This window comes from Capra hircus, chromosome 6 (genome assembly GCF_001704415.2).
Source record: "Capra hircus breed San Clemente chromosome 6, ASM170441v1, whole genome shotgun sequence".
Lineage (NCBI taxonomy): Eukaryota > Metazoa > Chordata > Mammalia > Artiodactyla > Bovidae > Capra > Capra hircus.
In genome coordinates this window covers 63,855,490-63,861,521 of record NC_030813.1, presented here as the reverse complement: position 1 = coordinate 63,861,521, position 6,032 = coordinate 63,855,490, and positions in this window count along the sequence as shown.

The following is a 6,032-nucleotide window of genomic DNA, read 5'->3' as shown; positions in this document are numbered from 1 at the left end:
CAGTGTCCTTAGTGTCAGTCTGTGTCTCACCAGAATAATCTTGGTACCTTCACTACTCCCACACTTTGGGAATACTGCAGTATGTTAGGTAGTTGATATTATACTCCTAGATCCACAGATGAAACACATGTTTACTAAAAAAAAAAATACTGAACATCACTGTGTCATGTAATGTGCTAGATGTGGAAACTCAGACAAATTAGACAAATTGTCTGAAATTGTATAATAGGTAAATGGAAAAAAATTTATGTTTGAATCCAGATTACTAAAAATCAAAGCTCAAACCTCTATAATACCTTTGATAACACAAAATGATTTAGCGCTGAACCTAGGAATAAAGAGGAAGTGGAATCATTGAAGTTTCAGAGTTGAGGTTTCATTTTTTTTTCCCCCCGGGCCTTGAAGGTTATAAAGTTTTTCTGAAAGAGATAACTGGAGCCTAATCAAGCAGAGTGATCATTTCCAGCATAATTGCACATACTATATATACACTTTGTATATATCAACTCATTTAATCCTTACAGAGAACGCTAGTGCATGTACTCTTATGATTCTTTCTGTAGTACACATCTCTGAGAAAAAAATATGGCGCTAGCTTTTTAAGTAACTGCCTAAGTTGTACATGTAGTTACTGGCCTCGGCATCAACACCCTTAACCATGCCCAAAAAGCTCTGCTGAGTGAGGATAAATGAGTAAAAAGGTATGACATATTGAGTTAATACTGAGAAAAGAAACACGGCCAGAATTTGGAACAGTGGCATTTTACTTGAGGCAAGGATTTCTGAAGAGCACACATAATTAAAAACTCGCATAAGCCAAGGCTTATTTCCCCATACAATGAATGTTTAATAGGGAAGCTACAGTCTTGCATAGTACACTAAACCACAGCTGTTTTGTTTATGCTTTTAAAGGCATTTAAAGGGTCTATTTGTTTGCTAAGGCTATAATAACAAAGCACTGTAGACTGGGTGGCATAAACAAATTTATTTTCTCGCAATTCTGGAGGCTACAAGTTCAAGATCAACATGTCAGCAGTGTTAGTTTCTTCTGAGGCCTCCCTCCTTTGCTTATGAATGAGGATCCTCTTCCTGTGTTTTCACGTGGTCTTTTCTCAATACCTGTCCCTTCTTTATCTCTCCTGATAGGGATATCAGTTGTATTATATTTGGGCCCACTCTAATGACCATTTTTTAACTTAATTACCTGTTTAAAGACTTTATTATTTTTTTAATGAAAATAAATTTGCAGGAGACTTGGAAAATACAGAACAAAGTTACATATAGTTCCACTGTATATTACAATTACTTTTTAAGCAGATAAATTAAGATTTTTAGTTGGAGTTTTAATATCAAACTCTCAAAAATTAATATAATGAAAATACAGAAAAGTAGAAAGATACAGTAAACCAAAAAATACTATGAATGAATTAAACATAATTAAGATTTATACAGTTTTCACACAACAGTAGGATGCAAATTCTATTTAAGTTCCCATAGACTGTAAACTAGGAAACACTGAAACATATCCAGGGATGTAAGACCAGGTACAAATATTTGATTGTCTAAATTTATTGAGATCATACAGAATCTGTTCTCATATCACTCGGTATTATTTTAGAGCTCAATATCAAAAAATATTTTAAAATAACCCACATATTTACAAGTGCAGTGTGACTTTTACCAAGAGAAATCTTTAACTAAGCCATTGAAATCTCAATAAAGTTAGAAGACTGAAAAAACAGAGAGTGTGATTGCAGAGAAGAAAACCATTTAAATGAGAAATTAATATCAAAATGAGAAATTACTATCAAAAATACTTTAAAAATCCCGTGTATTTGGAAATTATGTCCACTTTTAAATGATAGCTGTGTCTAAGATGCCACAAGGAAATAGAAAATATTTGTAATAGAATGAAAATGTAAAGAGAGTTTACCAAATTTTGTTGCATACAGCTGAAGCTGCTCAATGCAATTAAATGCACTGTGGAGTCTTGAATAAGGTATGAAAACAAATAATGCACACTAGCATAAAATTTTCTGAAAATTGAACAAAATCTTTAGTTAATAATACTCTGTCACATTAATTTCTAGCTTTTTTTTTTTTGTAACGGTATTTCTTTATATTCTTAGAATTGGATTGGAAGTTTTAAGCCTCATTCAAAAAAATTTTTAAATCACTTAAGATAAACTTTCTAGACATCTAGCAGTAATGCTGCTGCTGCTGCTAAGTCACTTCAGTCATGTCCGGCTCCGTGCGACCCCATAGACTGGCAGACCTCCCGTCTGGGACGCTCCTCCATCCCTGGGATTCTCCAGGCAAGAACACTGGAGTGGGTTGCCATGTCCTTCTCCAATGCATGAAAGTGAAAAGTGAAAGTAAAGTCGCTCAGTCGTGTCCGACTTTTTACGACCCCATGAATCACAGCACGCCAGGCCTCCCTGTCCATCACCAACTCCCGGAGTTCACGCAGACTCATGACCATCGAGTCAGTGATGCCATCCAGCCATCTCATCCTCTGTCGCCCCCTTCTCCTCCTGCCCCCAATCCCTCCCAGCATCAGTCTTTTCCAATGAGTCAGCTCTTCGCATGGGGTGGCCAGAGTATTGGAGGTTCAGCTTCAGCATTAGTCCTTCCAAAGAACACTCAGGACTAATCTCCTTTAGAATGGACTGGTTGGATCTCCTTGCAGTCCAAGGGACTCTCAAGAGTCGTCTCCAACACCACAGTTCAAAAGCATCAATTCTGTTTCCCCATCTATTTCCCATGAAGTGATGGGACCAGATGCCATGATCTTCGTTTTCTGAATGTTGAGCTTGAAGCCAACTTTTTCACTCTCCTCTTTCACTTTCATCAAGAGGCTTTTTAGTTCCTCTTCACTTTCTGCCATAAGGGTGATGTCTTCTGCATATCTGAGGTTACTGATATTTCTCCCAGAAATCTTGATTCCAGCTTGTGCTTCTTCCTACCCCACAATTCTCATGATGTACTCTGCATAGAAGTTAAATAAGCAGGGTGACAATATATAGCCTTTTCCTATTTGGAACCAGTCTGTTGTTCCATGTCCAGTTCTAACTGTTGCTTCCTGACCTGCATATAGGTTTCTCAAGAGACAGGTCAGGTGGTCTGATATTCCCATCTCTCTTAGAATTTTCCACGTTTATTGTGATCCACACAGTCAAAGGCTTTGGCATAGTCAATAAAGCAGAAATAAATGTTTTTCTGGAACTCTCTTGCTTTTTCCATTTTCCAGTGGATGTTGGCAATTTGATCTCTGGTTCCTCTGCCTTTGCTAAAACCAGCTTGAACATCTGGAAGTTCACGGTTCACATATTGCTGAAGCCTGGCTTGGAGAATTTTGAGCATTACTTTACTAGTGTGTGAGATGAGTGCAATTGTGCAGTAGTTTGAGCATTCTTTGGTATTGCCTTTCTTTGGAATTGGAATGAAAAGTGACCTTTTCCAGTTCTGTGGCCACTGCTGAGTTTTCCGAATTTGCTGGCATATTGAGTGCAGCACTTTCACGGCATCATCTTTCAGGATTTGAAATAGCTCAACTGGAATTCCATCACCTCCATTAGCTTGTTCATAGTGATGCTTTCTAAGGCCCACTTGACTTCACATTCCAGGATGTCTGGCTCTAGGTGAGTGATCACACCATCATGATTATCTGGGTCATGAAGATCTTTTTTGTACAGTTCTTCCATTAATCTTGCCACCTCTTCTTAATATCTTCTTCTTCTGTTAAGTCCATACCATTTCTGTCCTTTATTGAGCCCATCTTTGCATAAAATGTTCCCTTGGTATCTCTAATTTTCTTGAAGAGATCTCTGATCTTTCCCATTCTGTTGTTTTCCTCTATTTCTTTGCATTGATCACTGAGGAAGGCTTTCTTATCTCTCCTTGCTATTCTTTGGAACTCTGCATTCAGATGCTAATATCTTTCCTTTTCTCCTTGGCTTTTCGCTTCTCTTCACAGCTATTTTTAAGGCCTCCCCAGACAGCCGTTTTTCTTTTTTGCATTTCTTTTCCATGGGGATGGTCTTGATCCCTGTCTCCTGTACAATGTCACAAACCTCCATCCATAGTTCATCAGGCACTCTGTCAGATCTAGTCCCTTCAAAATATTTTTCACTTCCACTGTATAATCATAAGAGATTTGATTTAGGTCATACCTGAATGGTCTAGTGGTTTTCCCTACTTTCTTCAATTGAAGTTTGAATTTGGCAATAAGGAGTTCATGATCCTACCCACAGTTAGCTCCCGGTCTTGTTTTTCTGACTGTATAGAGCTTCTCTATCTTTGGCTGCAAAGAATAGAATCAGTCTGATTTCGGTGTTAACCATCTGGTGATGTCCATGTGTAGAGTCGTCTCTTGTGTTTTGGAAGAGGGTGTTTCTGTGACGGTGCGTTTTCTTGGCAAAACTCTATTAACCTTTGACCTGCTCCATTCTGTATTCCTAGGCCAAATTTGCCTGTTATTCCAGGTGTTTCTTGACGTCCTACTTTTGCATTCCAGTCCCCTATAATGAAAAGGACATCTTTTTTGGGTGTTAGTTCTAAAAAGTCTTGTAGTCTTCATAGAACCGTTCAACTTCAGCTTCTTCAGTGTTACTGCTTGGGGCATAGACTTGGATTACTGTGATATTGAATGGTTTGCCTTGGAAATGAACAAAGATCATTCTGTCATTTTTGAGATTGCATCCAAGTACTGCATTTTGGACTCTTTTGTTGACCATGATGGCTACTCCATTTCTTCTAAGGGATTCCTGCCCACAGTAGTAGATATAATGGTCATCTGAGTTAAATGCACCCATTCCAGTCCATTTTAGTTTGCTGATTCCTAGAATGTCGACGTTCACTCTTGCCATCTCCTGTTTGACCACTTCCAATTTGCCTTGATTCATGGACCTAACATTCCAGGTTCCTATGCAATATTGCTCTTTACAGCATCTGGCCTTGCTTCTATCACCAGTCACATCCACAACTGGGAATTGTTTTTGCTCCATCCCTTCATTCTTTCTGGAGTTAACAGTAGGTATTACAATGTTTCTTCCAAATGTGCTGTCATTCTAGTCAGAATCACATAACTCACCAAGTCACCAGGGTGTTCTCCAAAGGAAAAACTGGGTGCTGACAGGAAAGAAAAATGAACCTGGATACTGGGGAGCAATAAATGCCCATTACAAGAATAAAGGAATAAAGGATACAAGCCAAGAAAGTACATTCCTAAGTGCACAAATGCCAAGAAAAATAGATCTTTATTCCTGAAGGGAATTAACTTTTCTGTGACTACATTTATCTTAGAAAATCATATTAGCATCCAGCTATCATCTGCTTAATTTTTTGCTTCTCTGACATCTCTTATTCTTTCTTTGTGAATCATTATTTGCTTATTAATTTTCCCATTCTAATTACTTTGATTCTTAATATTAGTTTTAGATTTATTAAACACCTCAAATAAATATTTACTTATTTGAAAGGGAGTTAGTTATGTTTGGAACAGTATCTTTTCCAAAATTCTGCGATTATTTCTCTTTGGCAGTTGTGGAACATTTTCTTTCTTGCTCCCAAGGAAAAAAATTATCACATTAAAGAGAATAAGAAGAATAAACTCTTTTAAAGTTATTCTAGGAAGATGAAAAAATATACAACTGTTCAAAAAAAAGTATAAGACTCCACTGAAAATGATCTCTGTAGATTGCAGTAGATTTAAACTTAAAGTCAAATGTGTGAGCAGAAATATTGTTGTTGCTGACAAGTGTAATCATAATAATCATAACTAGTAATATTTATTGAGTGTTTGCAACTTGCCCCTGCCTGTGTTAACTGTTCCTGTTCAAAATTCGATTTAATCCTCACATTTTATACACATTTATATATACATGTACATATATGTTATATTTACCTTGATTTAGGTATATTATGAAGTTTAGGTATATTATGAAACACAGAGAAAAATAAAATTAAGTGGTTGAGATCAAGATAAAATACATACTACCTAAGAGACAGGTAGAAATTTTATTTTTGTTTTA